This window comes from Cuculus canorus, chromosome 2, assembly GCF_017976375.1.
Source record: "Cuculus canorus isolate bCucCan1 chromosome 2, bCucCan1.pri, whole genome shotgun sequence".
Lineage (NCBI taxonomy): Eukaryota > Metazoa > Chordata > Aves > Cuculiformes > Cuculidae > Cuculus > Cuculus canorus.
Window position 1 is genome coordinate 5,073,492 of NC_071402.1, and position 21,574 is coordinate 5,095,065.

At 49.5% G+C, this 21,574-nt stretch overlaps 1 protein-coding gene across 2 annotated transcripts in view; it reads left to right on the top strand.

Annotated features, from left to right (window-relative positions):
- The first annotated feature begins 547 nt into the window (after nt 1-547).
- Nucleotides 548-21,574, top strand: part of PTP4A3 (protein tyrosine phosphatase 4A3) — a 53,169-nt gene continuing 32,142 nt past the window's right edge. Inside the window, exons 1-2 of one of the 2 annotated variants that reach the window (XM_054057834.1) lie at nt 559-686; nt 5,731-5,798. The gene's annotated coding sequence lies outside the window, so the exon portion shown is untranslated. Of the gene's footprint in view, nt 687-5,730; nt 5,799-21,574 lie in introns of both variants that reach the window. The other variant, XM_054057835.1, reaches the window with a different exon arrangement.

The window sequence follows — 21,574 nt, forward strand, 5'->3', positions numbered from 1 at the left end:
TCTTCTTCTTCTTCTTCCCTCTCTTCTTCCTCCTCCTCTCTCCTTCCTCCTCTTCTCCTCTTCTTCCTCCTTGTCATCATCTTCTTCTTCCTCCTCTTCTTCTTCTTCCTCCTCTTCCTCTTCTTCTTCTTCCTCTTCTTCCTCTTCTTCTTCCTTTTCTTCTTCCTCCTCCTCCTTCCTCTTTTTTCCTTCTTCCTCTTCTCCCTCCTCCTTCCTCTTTTTTCCTTCTTCCTCTTCTCCCTCCTCCTCTTTCTTCCCTTCTTGTTCTTACGCCACCTTCTTCTTCTTTTTCTTCTTCTGCTTCCTCCTCTTCTTCTCCTATTTCTTCTTCCTCCTTCACCTCTTCCTCGTTCTCCTCTCCTTCTTCCTTCTCCTCTTCACCCCCTCCTCCACCTCCCTCTCACCTCTCCCCCTTCCCCACGCACCCTTCCCTGGCCCCGCCCCCTCATAGCACCTCCCCCTACTCGTAGCCCCGCCCCTTAGTTGTAGCCACGCCCCTTCATCGTAGCCCCCGCCCCCTCCTCCCCTCCCCTCCCCATTGGCTGCCCGGCGCCACGTGACGCGGCGGCGGCGCGCGTGGGCGTACACGGAGTGCGCGGTGGCGGCGGCGGCTGCATGTGCGGGCGCGAGACTGGGCGGGCGGCGCGGGAGCCGAGTGGGGCGGCACGGCCGGAGCTTGCGAGCAGGTCAGTGAGCAGCAATACCGGGCGTCGGGGGCGGTTAAGTGTCGGGGCTCCCGGCGCGTGGGAGGCCGGGAGCGGGGCGATCGCGGTGTCGCGGGGGAGGGCGCTGCACGCTGCTGGCCCGGCGAGTGCTGCGCGGTGCGGTGCCCCCGCATGCTGGGGGAGAAGGAGGGGGAGCTCGAGCGTGGTGCAATGGGGCGAGGAGGTCGTGTACGCTGCAATAGAAAGGGGTCTGCGTGCGGGGTGCACGGTGCAAGCACCCCGGTAGCTGGGACGGGGTGTCCGTGTGCAGGGGCGCACGGTGCAGTCACCCCAGTACCTGCAGCGGTAGGTCTGTGTGTGGGGTGCACGGTGCAAGCACCCCAGTAGCTGCTGGGAAGGGGGACACGTGTGCGGGGTGCATGGTGCAACCGCCCTGGTAGCTGCTGGGGGGTGGGGTGTCTGTGTGCGGGGTGCACGGTATGGGAGGGGGTGTCCATGTGCAGGGTGCACGGTGCAATCACCTCCGTACCTGCTGGGGAGGGTCCATGTGCGGGGTGCGCGGTGCAATCACCCCAGTAGCTGCTGGGAGAGTTCCGTGTGCGGGATGCAGAGTGGAATAGCCCTGGTAGCTGCTGGGCGGAGTGTCTGTCTGTATGCGGGGTACATGATGTAAGTACCCCCGTAGCTGTTGGGAGGGGACCGTGTGCGGGGTGCAGGGTGCAATCACCTCAGTACCTGCTGGGGACGGTCTGTGTGCGGGTGCACGGTGCAAGCACCCCGGTAGCTGCTTGGGGGGCCTCCGTGTGCAGGGGTGCACGGTGCAATCACCCCAGTACCTGCTAGGGAGGGTCTGTATGCGGGATGAACGATGCAAGCACCCCGGTACCTGCTGGGGGGAGTCTGTGTGTGGGGTCCACCGTGCAGTCATTCCGGTACCTGCTGGGGGGGGGGGAGGGCTGTGTGCGGGGCACACAGTGCAGGCACCCTGGTAGCTGCTGGTGGGGGTCTGTCTGCAGGATGCACGTTGCAATAGCCCTGGTAGCAGCTGCGGGGGGTTCTGTGTGTGGGATGCACAGTGCAAGCACCCCAATAGCTGCGGGGGATGTCCGTGTGCAGGGTGCACAGTGTAGGAGGGGTCTGTCTGCGGGATGCACAGTGCAGACACCCCAGTGAGTGGGAGGGGGTGACCATATGTAGGGTGCACGGTGGGGAGGGCTCTGGTTTGCAGGGTGCACAGTGCAGTCACCCCAGTATCAGTCAGTGGGGAGTGCGGGTTGGACAGTGCAATAACCCTGGTACTTGGGGGTCGGGGGCTGTCCATGTGCGTAGTGCACAGTGCAGTCACCCCAGTAACTGCTGAGGGTGGGTCCATATGTGGGGTGCATGGTGAAATAACCCCGGTATCAGCAAGGGGAGACTGGGAGGGGGGAGGGGGTGGCACAGTGCAATAAACTTGGTGGCTGCGGGCTGGAGAGTGGTCCATATGTGGGGTACACAGTGCAATAGCCCTGGTATGGAGGGGAAGGAGAGGATGTCTGTGTGTAGAGTGCACAAGGCAATAACCCTGGTAGCTGCATGGAAAGGCGGGGGGCTGTGTGCAGGGTGCACAGTGCAGTAACTCCAGTAGCTGCAGGTTGGGGTCTTGCACAATGCTGCAGGGTGCTGTAGCCCCAGTGAGGAGGCCGTGTGTGATGTTGGGGTAACCTGCATCACCAGGACAGCTCCAAGCAGCTGAGCTCCGTGGTGGGTGCATACATCAGATGAGATGCAGAGCTCAACTCAGTGGGCATGAGCACTTCCAGGCTCCAAGGGGCCTCACCACCCTCATGAGGCCGGACGCAGAGCTTAGTGTTGCAAGGGGCCCTGGGGGGGAAGCGCATACTCTGTGCTGTCCGGTCTTGCCATCCCAATGGATGTTTCCCACCTCTTTGCAAGAAAACTGTCAAATATAAGGACCTGATCTCACGGCATCAGCAGTGACAGCCTCTCCTGGGCCATATTTGAGCATATTACCATTAAGCTAACGAGGTTTTTGCTGCCCTGGCTGTGGCTTGGAGGATTTGGGATGCTGGTGGACCCTGGTGCACAGGCAGGTGGGTGACGTAGCATGAGGACACCCCGTCTAATGCCTTTTGCTGCCCTAGGTAAGGTGGATTTTGCACGCGACTGGAATTGCTAATCCAACCAATTAGCTGGAATCTGGCAAGTTTGCGCTGCTGCCAATTCCACTGAATTCATTTACAGCTTCATCTTTCTGCTCAAGGAGCTGAAATGTAAACGAGGTGATTGAGTGTTGGGAGCTCCTGGGTGGGATTTATGTACATCCTTCTTGCTAAGGAGGCTTGGCAAGAAAACAGAGCCTTAACAAAGTGTATTTATTGGTATCAGTGGAAAAAGTAGTGTGGGATAAATGGGGCTGGTGACTTCTTTGTATGCTAATTATCATGAATCTCCTTACCCTGTTGTAAGCTGGATTTAAATTCCACCGTTAGACTGATTGCTATTTTTCTGGTCATATCATTGCCAGTAGTGAATTATGAAAATGTTGCAGGTGGGCTTAAAGCTGGGAGCTTTGTACATCAACCAATATTCTGCACCGATATTTATATACACTAGGAACTTAATAATGTGTTGTCACTAGGCTTCAGAGTTAACCATCCAGGCCATTAAAGCACAGTCCTCGACAGAGCTGCTTTTGGGGGATATTGGATGCTAGTAGAGAGTGGGCAAGTGGAGGAAGAGGCTTTTGACCTCTGGTAAATGCTCTAACCTGAAATTAATTCCTCTAGGAAAGTGATACTTCTGTTAACTTTCTCGAGGCTGAAAATAGTTGTGTTACCAGAGCCCCACGAGCCTTCGTCCCTTTGGCTCTGCTTGTGGAGAGCTCTGCTTGCAGAAGCAGAAAGCTTTTGTTACTGCTATTTTAGTTTTATGTGTGTCTTGATAGCTCAGAAATCACTCGCCTGCTTCCAGTCAAGGCAGTCCCCGATGAGAAGCATCCGCTGGGATCGGCCTCCTAAGTACATTTCTTTGATTTGATGGCAGAAGTGCCCATAGAAACATCAAAAAAAAAAAAAAAAGGCATTTAGGCATGTTTCCAGCTTAATCATCCCCTGCAAGTGATGGAAATCAGTGGCTTGAAAGCCAACAGCACTTGATATCAAAATAGCAAACAGTAAACATTGGCTTCTATCAATATCTTTAATTATGGTTTGGATTTTGGCTTAAATAGGCACATATTGCCGTAGGGAATTAAAGTTTAGCATCCAGATGTATTCAGTGGGGCGGTAGCATCTTTGGACGTGGTGTAATATGATGTGCTTTTATAGCATAAATTAAAATAAAATAAGGGTTTTAGCAGCATAGTGTGTTGTTGTGTAAGAAAATCATGAACTTTTGGGCTGAAACCGCGTGGTTTCTGGGCACTGTGTGCTGCAGTGTGTTGGAGGATGGTGTTACTGGGCGGCTTTGGATGGGGAGAGCAAGTTTTACTGCTCCGGAGTTCAAACCCGCTGGGGTTTTTAATCATAAAACGAAGTGCAGAGGAGGCATTGTGTGTGCTGCTGGTAGCCAAACTGAAAGCAAAAATAAACACTCGTGAAAGCTTTTTTATGTTTTGGTCATTGACAGAAAAGGAAAGTGCTGGCACAGGGACGGGTGTGAAGTCCCGTGTTCACTATGCTCTGAATCTGGAAAACATGGATCACAGCACATGACAAGGACATGCATGGATCCTCTTCGTGTTTTGCATCTCTTCTTTTTCTCCCTCTGATTTTATCCGAAATTAAAGGAGGGAAGCAGCACCCCTTGGTCCATGAAATGTTCATTTTTATCAAGTTGCGCCACTTTGTGAACTTCAGACGGGACTGGATTCCTGTGGCAAGGAGCTCTTAAAATTTCAACAGCTCTACCTATAAATATAGTCGCTGTGAAAAGCAATCCAGCTTTTTTTTTAAAGAAAAAAACAAACCACGCTCTTTTTTTAGGCCCACTGTATCTGCCTGACTTTACTGCAGTGCATCCCTGGCCGGGTGGTGGAGGCGAGGCAACGCGGAGCATTAAGTCTTTTAATTCCTCTTGCTAATTTATGAGAAGAATGGGTGCAGACAGAAAGAAAAAAAAAAAAAGCATTTTCATTGCCGCAAAGGTTTTAGGAGGTGGGATGGTGAGGCTGGCTTGGTTCAGCCACGCATCTTTTGCAGTGGGACCTTTGCTGATTGTTGGTCGCAGTGGGTCTCCAGGAGCTGCAGCACCATGCGGTGTTGCAGGATGGAGGAGGAAGGTGCCTGAAGCATCCCTTGGTTGTGAAGTGAAGTCCCAGGTGAAAATTAAAGCCAAAAAAGAAATTAATAATTAAATAAGTAAGGGAAAAAAAGGCAGCTGCCACCTTGCCCTGGAGGTGTCTGGGCTCACAACTGTTCTCTGATGCAACCACAGCTGCCAGGGAGCTTGGGGGCTGGTTTTGGGCATGCCCAGGGTTGCCCAGGGATAGGGTGGCCCCAGGAGCAGGTACGGTGTGTTCTGGGTGCTCCTCCACACTGATAGGGACCCCACCTTCTACACCAATGAGACTCCTCCATCCCCACATGATGCAGTGAGATGCTGGCCACTGTGCACATCCCATTGGAGAAGATGCCACTGCCTGCAGGGCTGGGATTTAGCTGGAAAACCTAAAAGGGAGGGTGGGTTTGCAGCTTAGTGATGCTTTTCATCGTGTCCTACATGGCAGAAATCCACTTTTGTGGATGAAGCGGCTTTGGCATGGAGCCCTCAGTCACCTGGCAGTGTAAAAACCTGCTGGAGGTTTTCAGGCTGGAAAACTGGAGAGAGCAGGGCGGGAGATGTCGACGCGACGAATTGCTGCGTGTGCAGTTCGGTGAAGTGCTGAGCCTGGGCTGCGCGGGAGCTGCAGACAGGCTCCTCACGTGACCGTCTGAAATTCAGAGGATTGCTGGACCACTTTGCCAACAGCCTCTCCCAGCTCATCAGCTGCAATATCACTTTTTTTTTTTTTTCCCCTTTTGTGGTGGTGGTTTTTTTTTTCCTTTCTCCTTTTCTTCCCCAGGCTGCCTGATTTCCAAGCCGAAGCAAGAGGAATGAATGCAACACGGAGGGTGGCTGCAGCTGCACAGGGTCTGTATCCAAATGGTTTCCTGAAAGACAAGGGTTTTTTTTCTTTTGTGTGTTTTCTAATCTTAAAAATGTTTTTACTGTGAGTCTCTCTTATGTGGGCTGTTTGGATGTCAGGTTTAGTTTCCCATGACATCGAGCAATTAGAGGAAGGGGGGAAAGGAGGGGCTGATTGCTTTTTTTACGTGCAGATCTCTCTGCAGTGGTATCGTAACCGATCGATGGTAGATGTGTTCCTTTCTCATCTTTGCGATAGTTCTCGGCGATTTCCTCTCTTACGTCACTGCAGTTAATAAGATGTTTAACTTGTAAGCTGGGGGCTATGTGGCGTGTTATCATGTTGCAAGGAAGGAGGGGGATAATGACGAGTTCCCGCACAGACTTGTGCTGGGGAAGATCATATTGATGCAACCTTTCAGCCTGGGGAAAACAGCTGGAATTGGAGTTTCACCCTTCATGAACCTGACTTGGCTGCATCTATTTTTTTAAATTTTATTATGGCACTGATTATTTTAACTTCTGATACTGAGAGGAGCAACTCAATCCTTTGTATCTGCTGCATTGCTGAAGTCCAGGGTGGACCCCTTGTTTTTTTTGAGCAGACTGTACCTGCCTGGCTGAACTTGGACATTTTTTTCCCCCTATGTTTTTTATCCCTTGAAGCATTGCATTGAGACAACTTCATGGCTTTTTTGTTGTGATGTTTGGATGACAGTGTAGGTGTGGTGTCTGCAGAGCCAGAGTCCTCTCCAGGAGAGTCATGACTGTGTGTTTTGAGTCCCATGTGTGTCTCTGGTTGATTATAGAGTTAAAGTATTGCTATTGAATTCTTCTTGACCAGAAATAGCATCGCTCTGCAGCGTGGTTTGCAAGGCCAGCTTGTCGAGAATGGGCCAGTTGGTCAATAAACGCTCAGAGTGGCACCCTTGAGAATTTTGCACCAAAATGGAAGCGCTTGTATCCTTCAGCTTTTTCCTCTTTGCCAAGTTTTTTCTTCCCCACTCTTTCTCCAACCTGCCACTCAAACTCTCATCTTTCTGCTGTGTTTTTCCACAATTGTTTTTCAAGCATGACAGCAGGGAAACAAAAGCCCATGCGGGTCCACAGGTGCCACGGCGCAAAAGGCTGATGCCTATCAGCCCAACTCTTACCTGTGGCTTTGGGAGCTCCGGGTAACCTGCCAGCTGGCTGTGCGGCACAGGTGGGTTCACATCCAGCAGCCGTTGGGCATGGAACTGCTTCTGCCCGCCACCAGACCCATCCTACCTGCCTGCATCTTTTCCAGGGCTACCACTTCAGCTCTAGCGTTTGAGTTCATAGAATCATAAAATGGTTTGGGTTGGAAAGGACCTTAAAGATCGTCCAGTTCCAACCCCTTGCCATGGCTAGGGACACCTTCCGCTGGTTCAAGTCACTCAAAGTCCCGTCCAGCCTGGCCTTGAACACCTCCAAGGAGGGGGCATCCACGCCTTCTCTGGGCAACCTTGTCCAGTGCCTCACCACGCTCAAAGGAAACAATTTCATCCTAATATTTGTTCTAAATCTCACCTTTTTCAGCTTAAACCCCCTCATCCTATCACTAAACTCCCCAAATTGGCCAGTCCAGGATGGCCAAGGTGTCCCCATGTAGGAATATGGCAGAGAAGGGCCATAACCCTCTCAGGCCAACAGGGTGAGCAGGGCGGGGCACAGAGTTTTTTCAAGAGGATCAACCATAGGTCCGGTGATGGCATCTTCCAGTGTTCAAGCAGGACCTGTCACACACCTGCTGGCACTTAGCTGCAGACTTACCGTTGGTGATTTTGCTCAATAACTCCTTCTTTATTCTTTTTTAAGAACAAAATGCTTCTTAAAATGCAAACTGCCACCAGCACGTTGAGCTGTTGGCTTGGTTCTTTGGAGGGTCACAGCCTTCCAGCCCAGCCCTTGCTCCAGGGAAGAAGCAACACCATTGGGTGCAATTTTCAGCCCTCATGGGAACAGTCTTTAAACCCTACCACATTCCAGCTAAGCAGGCTCATGCCCTCATTGCTGGATGCAGGAGTTAACATTTCTTGCTTCTGCCGTGCACAACATCCTTCTCAGTGCCACTCCTGCAACCCAGGATGAGGGGAAATTTGGGTGCAACTCCAGGCGGTGCCAGATGAGCACATGTTCCCAAGCTGGGCGGCCGCACGGGACCCACTTCATGCGAACAGGGTCAGCAGCTGGGAAATTGCAGAGCAAAGTGCCTCCCTGGTAATTCCCAGCTGCCGTTAAAGCGGCTTTAAAATAAATTCCCTCAAAGAGCAATTCCAAGTATTTGAGAGTTTGAACTTTTCCAGAGAAGGGTTTGGGAGCTGCCGGCTACCGTGCTGCACCCTGGCATGGAGGGGAAAGGCGCCAGGGGAATTGCCTTGATTATTCCAACCTCTAGAAGCACTTTTTAAATGTATATATGATGTTTATTAACTAGCTGAGTGTGCAACATGGTGGGCTGGAATGGAGCACTGCTGAAAGCAAAGCTTGCGTTAAACTGGGAAGTTGAATTGCTGAGCCATATCTTGGGCTGCAGGCAATGCTTGGGCTCAGCGACCCTTACTGTGGCCTCGTACCTGGCACCAACACATACCCGGGACACAGCCCGGGCAGGCGCCCCTCGCTGTGCATTCCTCTGCTGGCTCTGCTTGGTAACATGGGCACAACAGAAAACAAACTTTGCAGTGAGCTTTGCTCTCCCAGAGCCCCTGAAGCTTGCTTTGAGAAAAAAAAAAAAAAATCCTTTGGAGCAGTGTGTATTTTTTTTTTTTTCTCATGCTCATGAAAATTCTCATACCAAACCAGTAACCTCCCCTGCCCCCAGTTCATTATTTTTTAAGGTGGTGTTAGGGAGCATTTAAGGGGAGGCTCCTCCAGCCCATCTTCCCAGGCTCTGCGTCTCCTCTCCTGCACCCCATCAGTGCCAAATTACACTTTTGCTTATGTGAAGAAATAGGGAAAAACAGGGATTTTGGTCAACAAACAGGAAAATTTATCTCATCTTTGCTTCCCCACCCTGAAAGGCTTTGGATGTTCGTGCACCGGTACTCCTCAGGGTGATGGGGTGATGCATCCCAGAGGATGTAACCTGCTGGTCACAGGGATGTCCCTGGGAGGCTGGATACCCCAAGCTGGGGACAGTAAAGCCTTTCCTTCCAAGGATGGTGCTGGGCTCCTGACAAAGTCCCCTCTCTGGGGTCCTGCCACCAGTGCAAGCGCATCTGGGCTGAAGGCTGGTGATTAAACCCATGATCCAGGTCACTGCCTGGCCCTCTCAGTATCCCGAACGATAGGGATGATAGCAGAGCCACATCCAGGTAGGGAGCTTGCATCTCTACGTGCACATTCAAAGGGGCTGGGGATAAACTGAGCTCGTTTGGAGTAAATCCATCCATGAAACCCCACTGCAGTGGGGGTTTCTTCTCTGATCATTCTGTTGCTGTGGCTCAGCTGCTCCCACCTCAAACCAATCCTGTTCATAGCTGTCCTTTGCTGTAGCAGCTTCTTAATTCACTTTCTATCATGTAATTTTTTTTCCTGCGTGGACAGGATGGAGCTGTCTCCTGAGGTGGGAGAAAACACATCTTTCTTCTTAAGGACAGGCAGAGAAACCTTCAAGTGGCACAGGGAGGTTTGCCATGGATGAGACAGCAATGGGTGCAGTCCCAGCCCAAAGTCACATCCATCGGACCACACACTTCATTCTCTCGGGTTTCTTTTTTTCCTCCAAAACTAATCCCTCCAGCCCCTTAGGCTTTTGTTGTTGTTGTTGTTGCTCCTCTCTGAATTCCTTCTAATTTGCAGGCTGGCTGCCAGCATACAACGCGCTATAAAAAGGGGACTTGTTCTTCAAGCTTCCCTCCGGTACGCAGCATTTGGACAAACAGCAACAGACTTGACAAGCAGGTCTGATTCCCCCTGCTATTACTAAAATGCTTGTGAGGTGCTTGGGGGATAGAGCTGCTGTTTTAAGATGAGCCAGGCTGAATTTCACGGAGGGACCTGAGCCCAAATCCCAGCTGGTGTTTAAGCTCCTGTCAGCTGGAAAAACAGAGCCGTGCTTTTTTGTTTTCTTCCCTGCGCAGCTTCCCACTCTCTGGGAGCAAGCGGATGCGGTTGGCATTCCTCTATACCCCACCAGTGCAGGTACAGCCACTGGACAGGATGCTGAATGTGACAGAAAACCTGTGTCATGCTAAAGCCAGCCCCAGGGCCACCACTGATTTTTTGGCTGGTCTGGAGGCCGGTTTCTCCCCACAGTTACAGGCAGCCACGATGAAAAACCCCTGCCAGTTTCCTTCTTAAAACTAATGAGCCGTTTGACCCTGGCAAGTCCTCCGGGAAAGCCGCTGCTGGAGCCTTGCTGCTCACATGGATACAAACTGCTCTCATTTCCAGCTTAAATTTATTTGTGGATGACTCGTACCCATTTGGCCTTGTTCTTGTACCCACACTGGCTTTTAGCTTGGATGGCTCTTTTCCCTGTGCTGGTATTTATCCTCTGGCAGGCTGTACCGAGTGCTGTGGGTCTGCCAACCTAAATAAGCTCAGTGCTCCTGGTTGAGAAGGGATGAAGAGGATGTAAGGGTATCCAGGCTTCCCCATGCTTGCATTTGAGACAGCCCTGGCGACTCACGTCTGCAGCTCATCCTCTCATTAACAGAGAAAAATCCATCATGCCTCCTCTCAACATCCTTTTTAGGCATGGTCCCAACCTGTAGAAGGACAACCTGACCATCGTCTCTGATTAGAACCAGTCATCTAATTTCATTAGCGTGCTCCTCTTTTGCAATGCAAAAGAAGTTTTGGTGGAGGATGAGGGTTTTTTTCCTGATGCAGCCTTCAGTAACACCCTCCCCTGTCCTTTTGGTTGACAACCTTGGGTAGCCACACAATCATTTGCACTCCCAGCCATGCTAATCTCGTGCTAATCTCAGCCCTGGTCTTCTGAAGCAGAAGTTTCCTGTGCATGGTTGTGCCAGGCACTTTGCTCAAAGGCTGAAATGGATTTACAATACTTAAGTTCATCAGAGCAAAATACACTGGTCCCCTTTGGGGTGTGTTGGACTATCAGGGATTCAGTACATTTTGATTAAAACCCTTCTGAGGGGTTGGAGGCTTTGTACACAAGACCTTGTGAAACTATCTGCTCAGGGTGATGGGAGTCTGTTCGGATATAGGAAGAGCTGGGAAGTGTTTGCTTTCCCTGCAAGGTGTGTTAATTTCTTGGCCCCGGGGCTCATTTCCTCCACAGGTTCTTCTCCCTGCCACATTCAGCATCTATGCTGTGGGTTTTCTTTGTGTGCAGCTGCCTTTTTCTGCTTTTCTTTGTAAGCTCTGTGCTTAGTCCTGGTGATGCTGAGATGCTGGTTTGCCAGTCCTGATCTGGACCCCTGCCTTCTTGGCAGGCGGAGCTCAGCTGCTACCTTTGTTGGAAAGAAAGATGCTTCAGGTTTCTTCACTCACCAGCTCCTTACTTCCTCCAAGTTTTCCTTTAGTTAGAAACCTATTTTTGTTTATTTGTTTTCATCTGCCTAATCTAAACTGCATCAGCACATGTCCACTGGGGGCAGGATTTTATATTCCTACTGTCATGCCATGCCTTATTAAACAGTGCATAAATTGGCATCATTGAGGAGGAGCTGGACTCTGCAGTTATTAGCAGGATTATTCTCATCTCTCACTGTTCTCAGCAAAGCTGCTCAGCTGATATAAAACAATTCCCCCTAACGCTCATCTCTTCTGTCAGGGAGGGTGTTGCTAATCTGACACTAAGAATCAGAGGCAGATCCTGTGAAGAAACCAGAAGACCCTATCGCATCTTCCCATATTAAGTGATTTTTGACCCCGAGTGCCTCTTCTCCAGGCCATGGTTGTTTAGTACATGACATTGAGCATTAATTTTCCACCTTGAGTCTTTTCTGAGCAGCCTGTGGGCTCGTTCACAGCTCAAGTGTGGGACTGCATCGCATCACGTTCTCATCGGTGGTATCACTGGTTTTGCTTTTTGCATCGTGTTTTCTCACCACCTAAATCAGCATCCACAGCTTCCTGCGCTCGTGGTGGGTGCAGCTGGGCATTTTCTCCCTGCAGTCAGTTTTTCTCATCCCTCTCTCCATGTTTATTTGATTTCTCACTGTATTTAAAGTGCGTTTAGCAACCTTCTGCTCTTGTTATTCATTTCTTAGAAACAAAGGGGAAGGAACCACAAACAATAAAGATCCTGAGGTTTGAGGACTGGCTGTTTATTTGTCAAAGCTAGAAATGCCGTGGCTGAAGAGGACAAGAGGAAATCCTTACTACAAATGTACCTCAATTAAATTCAGGCTTGTGTAAGTTAAAACTGGAGAGAGCACAACTGTAGCCACTGGAGGGGGGATTTCTTCCTGCTGTAGTTCCACATGGAGATGTTGTCACTACTGTCATTACAAATAACATCTTAGTTTTGCCTTTTGCACCTCATTTTTGCATGTCTTAGGCTGACTTGAATGCCTTGTACGTGGCTGGCGTAGGGGAAGCAGCCATGCCCATCTTAGAGGTGTCACGGCATCTCTTGCAGGGGGCTTGAGCACGTCTGATGGCAGTTGGGTGGCTATAGACTAGCCCCAGGGGTGCAAATGATTGCAAGGAGGCAAAGGATGAAGAGCGGCATGGTGGCTCAGACACCAAAGATAACTTTGAAGCCCCAAAAATGGGTGTCTGAATCGTTAACGAAAGTTGAGGGTCAGTTAAGATATTCTCCCTCGGAAGCGGCAATTACCAGATGAAAGGGAACGTCTTCAACCAGGCATTTTGGAGCATCTGTTTTGGATTTTGCGGATGTGTTTAAGGAAGCAGGGAAGGCTGCTCACTGAGTTGATGTCTGGGCAAAGCAGAGAGCGTCCTTCAGGGGATGTGGCTGGTTGCTTATGAAACGTGTTTTGACGCCGGGAGCAATTTCCACATCTCTCCTCCTTTTCAGACTACATTGGCAATAACTTTCCAAGGTGCTAATGGTGGCCATGAGCCGGATTTCTGCTCGTGGGAGGGCGAAAGGCCGTCTCTGCATGAAGTGGTGAGCGGAGGGATGCACACGTGGTTTTCGTTTCCCGTTTTGCTCCTCCTCACTACAGAGGAGGCATTGGCATGTAATTACCACCAGCTTTAATCCAACCAGACCAACCATCTTTCTGGCAAACACAAATACAATAGGAGCCAAAGGTTATTGCATGCCCTAAATAAAACCATTACAGCCCTGGGCCCTCACCCAAGCCCAGTCCACAAAGCATCCAGGGCCAGCACAGTTCAGTTCTCCTGAGCTGGGAAGACTTGATTTCATTGCAGTGAGCTATAACTTTATTATTTTTCTTAGTTCCCCCAGCAAAGCCACCTGCACAGTTGTGGCCATCACGACATCTGCCAGGAAGAGCACATCTGGCTGGCATTAGCAAGCCTGCAGCGGGATGCGCTTGGTTCAGGGTTTTCTTGCTGAAATTATTAGTGATTTTAATTGAAACCAGAGACGGGTGAAAGCATGTCACGTGGATGTACCTCACCGACAGGCGTGCGTGGCTTAGCCCAGCACATGGCCATGACCAGCATCCTCGCAAACTGCTGCTAGATGCAACCCAGTGTCCCGTCCATCAGAGGGGTGGACGGAGATGTTGCACACTGTGCAGGGTCCTGTTTGGCCTGGAGGAGCCACCCAAGAGCCAATGCATCCCAGTGGACTTTTCTTCCAGCTACTTCTCTGAACTGGGATTTATGCTAAAGCCCAAAGGATTTAACTCTCTATCCCTGAGCAAATACAGCCCAAAGCAGATGCATGACCTCACTCAAATCTCAAGAAGAGGTAAATATTGCATCATGCTGAGTGTGTTGTATCCTTTGCTCCAGTCTGAGAAGCTCTGCCCAAGTACACCCTGCTGCAGAGACCTGCCGGGCCAGGGAGGAGATTCATGGTGGTGGGAAAGGCTTTCTCCTTGCCACCCAATTTAATTATCGGTGTCTCATCATTTGCCGTGTGATGGACGCTTGTCCATCCCTCATGCAAGGCTGCTCTGGCCACTGGCATCCCCACAGAGCTGCCAGCAGGAAGGAATTGGGTTTCATAACCCATCTTTCCACACTCCCGCAAGATTGCTGGAGAGAGAGGAATGTGCTGGAGAAAATATCCCAACTGCTGTTAAAAGGCACAGCTTTCTCTGCCCTTTTTCAGGACGGCCATTAGTCTACTGCACCAGACACCTTCCTCCAGCTGGCAGTGCCTGCTAGAGCCAGCCCCATGTCACCTCACCGTGTCACCCTGGGTGCCTTTGCCCTCCTGGCCGCCTCTTCCTGTACAAATAATTGCAGTTGTGATAAGCAGGCTCTTTTATGAAGAAACTCTTTTTCTTTCCCTCACAGTGCTCCTGGGACAGAGCTCAGTCACTTTATATCTGGACAATAAATCTCCCAGCTCTCCAGGACACACCCTCCATGCAAGGCAGTAATGCCGCTTAACTAATGGTCCTGCCAGATGCTTGTTCTGTCTGGGTGAAGAGCACGCCAACCTGTTGCAGCATCTGTAAATCATTTTCCAGGACACTCCAGGCAGCGCAGGAGTCTGTCAAATCTCTTTTTTCCAAACCTTTTGAATCCTGGTGAAGGCTTCTGGGCTGCCCAGAGCAGAAAAATCTGTGAGCTGCAGCAGCCCACAGTGAAAGATGGATCCCACATGTCTTAGGAGGAAGGTCAAGAAATCTACCTCTGCGTTCTTCCTGTAAGGCATGAAATCCTTGCCAGCAAAAGTTAAGGTAGTCCTTTTTCTTGGCCCCACTCTTTGCATCTTCTGTTTTCAAAATGCTGGGAACATCCGATGGTGAGATGTGATCCTGGGCACTGAGGAAGCTTGGACTGGTTTGATGTTGAGTCATCTCCTGGGGTCTGGGATATGGAAAAGGCTAAAAGCAAGGATGGCTTTCTCTGATGTGACTTTTCTGTTGGGTCTTCTTTTGGGGCTTCATGACCCCAGTCCACACATTTTGCTTCCAGCAAGAAGAACACCTACAAGTTCTCTGCAGAAGATCTCATTGTGTCTGGGAGATATGACTGGACTGTTGCACTTGCTCTGGTTTCTCTCCCAGACTAATTACGAGCCTCTTGGACTCTCTCAGGCAGCTTTGGCAGGTGCTTTGCTTTTCTGATTCCAGCGCTGGAGAGCCACGGCCACAGCCATAAAGTCTTTTCCTGGTTATTAGAAAGTAGTTATGCTCCTTGCTTGTCTTTTCATTACCGGGAGCTTGTAAGTGGATGGGTCTGACACAAATTTCTCAAGGGCACAGGGAAAAATATCCCTGGGCTTATTTGGTCGAAAAAGGTTAACCAGCATGAAGTCTTATGAATTGCTGCTGACCTGACTTTGTTGACAAAATACAGTGTTATTAATTGAAATTGCAGGCAAACTGCCGGAGGATATTTAGAAGGAATTTCTCCATCACAAGGGCCAAGATCTCCGTGGGAGAGAAGATCTGGCCAGGCTCTTCAGAGATGCATCTAAGGTCTTGGCCATGACTCCTGAAATGGAGTTTTGTTGCTGAGGGCGAGGTGTGTAGGGGTCTCAGATTCTCACAGTGGCCGTGGGAATGTGACGCTGCAGCAGTCAGAGAAGCGTGGAAGGAGCCCACCAAGAAGCCAGGCAGTAGGTTACTCCTTTAGAATGAATTGAAACAGTCTTTGACTGTAAGAAGACTCCTAAGTCCCTAAATGTGAAGGATCTAGAGAACAAGTAGTATGAGGAGAGGCTGAGGGAACTGGGATTGTTTACCTGAAAGGAGGTTGTAGCAAGGTAGGTGCTGGTGTCTTCTCCCAGGCAAAAAGCAATAGGACGAGAGGAAATGACCTCAAATTGCACCAGGGGAGATTCATATTGGACATACGGAAAAATTTCCATACTGAAATAATGGTGAAGCATTGGAAATGTTCCTGTCCTGCCCAGGAAAGTGGTGGAGTCATCCCTGGAGATGTTCAAAAAATGTGTGTATGTGGTGCTTTGGGACATGATTTAGGAGGCATGTTGATGTTTGGTGGTTGGACTGAGTGATCTTAGAGGTCTTTTCCAACCTTCAGGATTCTGTGATTCTAAATCCAGGTTTCTGTTCTCAAGCTAAATTTTACCTGTGGCATCATTGCCTAGGCAGAGGCAGCAGCTTTGTGGTGAAAGTGAAGTTCAGGAATGTGACTTGTGCTGCTTCCTGCGCGGTCCTAGATGTCATGCCGAGTGCTGCTTTTACATTGGAGATCTTGCTGTCACCCTGCAGACGTTGGTACATTGGCCTGCATGCCATCCCAACGTTTCAGATGGAGAACTGCTGTCGTGTCAGCCAAGCCCAGCAAGCTCTAGAACCGGCTGCTTCTATCATGGCTGGCAAGTTCATTCACAGCCTCTCACAGCAGCGTGTGACAAACAGCTTGCTTCCCTCGGCCTGGAAGCGAGCAGAAAACCCGTGCTGGCACTGACCCAAGACAGAAGCTGTGAGAATCCTCCTCGACAGTGTGACAGCAAACGCTCGTCTTGTGCAGGGCCGGTGCTGGGAGGCTCTCACCCAACGGGTCCATGGCGGAACCCACTTCATTGGAGGAAGAGCTTGCCTTGGGCTGTAAGGTTTCCTGCGCTTACGTGACTAGGCCTGCTGGAAAGCACCTTTGGTGCGTGCCAGGGTGGTGGAAATTAGACTGCCAGCAAACAAACACGCCAGCGCGTGTCCCGTCGTGCATTGAGGAGGTGGGTAGCACCTAGTAGAGGCAGGCAGAGGGGCTGCACCCTCTCCTCAGTTTCCTTAAAAGACTGACAAGCACCTCCAAGATGAGGTTAGCCACATTTAGGTGATGCCTTGTGTGGGTAAAGGGTGTTCCTCAAGGGCTGCCCATGTCCCTGCAGCCCCACAGCTAAAACCAACTTTCCTGGGATGCTCAGCCTTGCCGAATTCAAGTTGTGCCATGAGAGCGTGACCTGGGAGAGCCAACAAGAGCAAGATCCATACCCTGTTCCTCTTGCGCAGCCTCTCAGCATGGTCTTGCCAGGGGTGGAGTAGTCCTTCAGGCAGGAATTTGGAACAACTTGACCGTTCTATGCAGAGCAACCATGGCAAGTGGCCCACGTTTCACAAGTGGGGTTTTCCCATCAGGCTCTCCAGCTGCTATAAATAACAGGAAACGTTTTGTCATTTTCTGCTTCAGAGAAGGTCAGAGGCTGGATTCTGTGGTCTTCAGAGTTTTAATGAGGTTGGAGATTTATGCGGTATATGCAGAAGTTCCCCAGGGCAGCCTGCCTGGGGCTATTTGGTTCTTTGGATGGAGAAGTCTTGAATGCCAGCTTTTGACAAAGTTACCTTAGCTACCCTTTCTGAGATATCAGGTCCTGCTAAATCCTTTGTGTTTTATTTATCTCTGAGGCCAGATATGAACTCTTGGGTTGCTGCAGAACCCTCTCACAAGAGGTTTGAACCATCCTCTTTAGGGGAGATTTAGATTACCTATTATGAAGAATTTTTTTACTGTGAGGGTGCTGAGGCACTGGCACAGGTTCTCCAGAGAAGTCTGCCCCATCCCTGGAAGTGTTCAAGACTAGGCTGGATGAAGCTTTGAGCAATGTAATCCAGTGAAAGGTGTCGCTGCACACGGCAGGGGGGCTGGAACTAGATGATATTTAAGGTCTCTTCCAGCTCAACCCATTCTATGATCTTCGATCTACTATGAATCCCAGAATGGACACAGGGAATCCAGCATTGATCTCAGGAGCTTGCTGGAAGCTCATCCTGCAGCTTCCCTGACTAGTCACTATTTCATATTCCACTCATAGTGGGCAAATTCCTCAAATTTTCTTTTTTGACTCCTCCAAGGAATGCCTGTCCATCTTGAATATGCGCTGGGACTGATGGACCAGCTGCTTGACTCCTGGGTGGTTGGTTGGTCTCTGATGGCCAGACATTGCATTTACCAGTGTATTCCTGCCACAGGGGAACAGAAACCCCAACAAATAGGAGAAGACTTTGAGCAGCCCTCAGTGCAAACTGATTTTCTAGCTTGAGGTGAAAATACACATGCAGTGCTCCACCATTTCTATTACTGGGGTGTATTCCATATGCCTATCTCCTTCAGCCAGCAGGATCTTAGCAAAGCTCTGGTTCTTCAGTGTTGCTGTATTCTGTTCCATGGCTAGGACTTTGGTTAACACCATGGTGCCAAGGAGTGACTGGAAATGTTCTAAGGCATAAAAATGATCTTAGCAGAAAAAGATCTAAAGAACCTATTACCAGTGCAATTAATGTGTGCACACCAAGGCTGGGAGTTATCCTACCATTCGTCTTAGGAAGGTGTCTACTCCATGCTGCTGCCATAATCAGTGTAAGGGATGGACGAGAACTCCAGAAGGTGGTTTGCTCCACAGACATTGCAGTGGCCCTTTCTTGGTTAATTGGAGAGGGAACAAAGGGCAAAGCTTGTCTGGGTCTAGCTGGCGTGGGAGAAAGTCACGAACACCTTCTCTGGCTGGTGGCAGTGATGGGTCTCCATTGCAGTGTTGTTATTTCCCATCCCCAGCTCCTCTCCTCATGGTTTATTTAGCTTGTGCTTGCAGCAGGATGGAAACCTAACAAATCAAGCAGGAAGATCCAGCCCCACGAGTTTGCTCAGACACCTTGAGAGCTTTCCTGGATCATAGAGAGCCACAAGCATCAAGTCTGTGCCAACTGTTGCCCCAGCAGCTGTGGAGGGAGGAGACAGAGCTGCTGTCTGCCACCTCTCCCATTTCCCCAGAAGATGCAGGAATGCTTTGATGTCTGCTCTCCCGGCCCCAAGTGCTCAGCAGCAGGATTAACCACCAGTCAGAACCCTCCATCACCTCCAAATAAATTTCCTATACTCAGGCAAGCCTCGCTCAGAGAGGTCCCAGCATTCCCCTCTGGCAGAATAAGGGTCAAAAATAGTTCTTCCTCTTGCACCTGCCCCTCCAAAGCCAAGACTGTTTTATTTTTACAGCCCAAATTTCCTGATGGTTGGCCCCTCTCTTTTGACGTGGAGGACAGGGACAAATATAAAAATTGCCCATTTCGATGGTGCAAAGAAGGTAGGCAGCATGGAAAGTGCTTATGTTCATTGGATTGGAAGGAACATTTCCCACCCTGACCTTTCTTTCCTATAACCTCATGCTTCAAAACAAAGGCAAAAATGCCTCTCTAGGGATGGTCCTTAGGAAAAATATCATGTTTTGATCCTACTTGCATTTTTTTAGACACCGCTTTAAGGGACAGGAGGGCTGCAAAAATTGAAAATGGAATTACATGTTTGTGAGAGTGTTATGTCTGTCTCTAAGGGGTTTTGGAGGGGTCTAAATTAGCATCCTCTGCACAGATCTGTGAAGTGGCAAAAGAAGCCTGGCTCAGCCTCGATTAAATGGTTTCAGTGAGGCTGAATTATTTTTTGTAAAAGCCTGTGTGTTTACATTTCAAAAGCTTATTTTAAAATGCATGTGTATACAAGAGCAGGCTTATTTATAAGGCAGAACAGCCCACTGTGTCCTTACCTGACTTAAGTGTCAAGGAAATAGCTTTTTTTTTTTCACTTTACAAGCCAGTTTAAAATAAAATACTGGTTTGGTGTGTGCCAGTGAATCTGCCCAAGAGGAGGTCGGGGCAAGGTCTTGTTTTTCAACTGTAAAAAGCTATTTTGCTTGTTTACAGAGCTTCCTCTTGAAGCAGTCATTTTAGGTTAATTTGTTAATGACAGCTATAGGTAAAACCCCCTCATTTCTATCCCCCAGAGTCCTGGCAAGCCTGCGCTGCCAAGATCCCAAACTAGCCAGGCTTCCCAGCAAACGGTGTTTGGGAACTTTCCATCAGTAAGACAGGTTGGGTGACCCTTTCAGCCCAGGTCTTGGCAAGGTTTCTGGCTTCAAATCACCAGGGAAGTACATGAGAAAGCCTTTTTGGGTTGGATCTTGGCATTTTCTACTTTCCCCAGGGGAAAGATTTTATTCTTTATTCCTGGTTTTAACCGTATGAACTGGAAACACAACAGCCTGGTGGCAGCAAGTTGAGGAGCACCTTATGGTAGTGAAGAAAGGCTACAGGCGGATGTTGAAGTATGATGAGTTTTTAAATATGGACTTTAATGGCAGGGCAGGGAGGATGAGCGGAGCTCCAAAGAGTCATTAATTTGTGCAAACGCAAAGTAAAGCTTTGACTGTAAATCGTACAATTCATCTTGAACAAGGGACAAAAAGCCTGTATGTATTTTTATGCCTATGCTTCAAAATATTTTTCTGCTTCTAGCAAGCTTTCATGAAGGGAGATAGGCCTGATGGGTATGAACTTGAAGACCTAGGAGGTAAGGAGGTGAGCAGATGCCATTTATACTCAGGAAAGAGCTGAAGTAGACGTGTTGTGAGGGATGGTGTTCCATCCTATGGAGCTATAAACCAAAGCCCTGACCACTAGTGGTTATCTAAAGACTCCCACGGCACTTCCGACGATGGGAAGGTGCTTGGCTTACGTTCAGGCTGGGTGACTGCTCACTGCAAAGCCGAATAAACAGCAGCCACTTGAACTTTCCACCTTGTCGGCTCAACCAGATGCCTCGTCCCCGAGCCACAACTAGGCACCATGCCTCAAATTGGCACTGTAGACAAGTCTTCTTGGAGGGTTCAGGGTGATGACCATGTTTTGGGGTTGAGAGATGTTTTTCCCGTTGCATGAAGGACCCTAAGGGAAGAGTTTGATGCTGCTTGCAGCTGAAAGGAGGCATTTCATCAGGGAGATTTGTGTCTTCAGAAAGGGCTGGAATTCCCTCTGTGTGGATCTGTGTCCTATGGTGACCTTGGGCAGGGCAAAGAAAGAGGAAATTATATCCTTTTGTACTAGACATACACTTTAGATGCTAAATTTCCTGAAAGGAGCAGAATTCCAAGCAGCCAGGAGCAGGAATCCCATCTGTCCATACAGGGGATGTGTGAGTGTGGGGACTGTCTCATCTGCAGGATGTCCATGAAGGTGCCAGGGCATCAATAGTGAAATGCCCATGGTTGCGCTTTGTCAGCTGTGGAGGCTGGAGGTGATTCCTTCCAACCTCAACCTTTCTGTATCAGTGTGAAATGTAAGATGTATGCACTCTGGTGGTTTTATTGAGTTGTGTTTAATGTGAAGCATGTCTCCATGCTTCTGACACTTCCCCAGTGACCTGAGTTGTTTCAGTAACTCATATGAACCTTGCAATGCATGCCCCTTCCTTACATTCAGTGGCAGCCCCTCAGCCTGGGAACTTTTGTAAGAGTTGGCAGCAGAGCCGTTGCAGGAGTATTTCACACAGTACCCAAAAATATTGCTGTTGGTGCAGCGTCGGTCAGCCTGAACGCAGGGTCAGGTCCCTAAGAAATCAGACTGTTGACGAACAAGCTTGAGCGTATTCAAATGTTTCGTCTGATTTTCTTGGACTGCAAAGTTTCCAAGGGAGCCAAAAAGCTGGCTGCTCTTCTTGTTGACTTTACGGACCAGAAATACAACTGAGTTCAGTGAAATAAGGAAGCCTGAATTCTTGTATTGGTGTAGCACAGGGGAAAAAGCTCAATTTGGAAAAGCTCAAATGTTCAGAGATAAAAATAAAAGTCCAGGGTGGCATGCCCCACCCAGCTCACTGCCTGTCCTTAGCATCAAGGATGATGCCTCAGGCACAGGACAGCCCACCATATCTAGCCCCAAGTCGAAAATCCTTGCCTTAAATCCTTTTGAATATCTAGCAAAGAAGCAAAT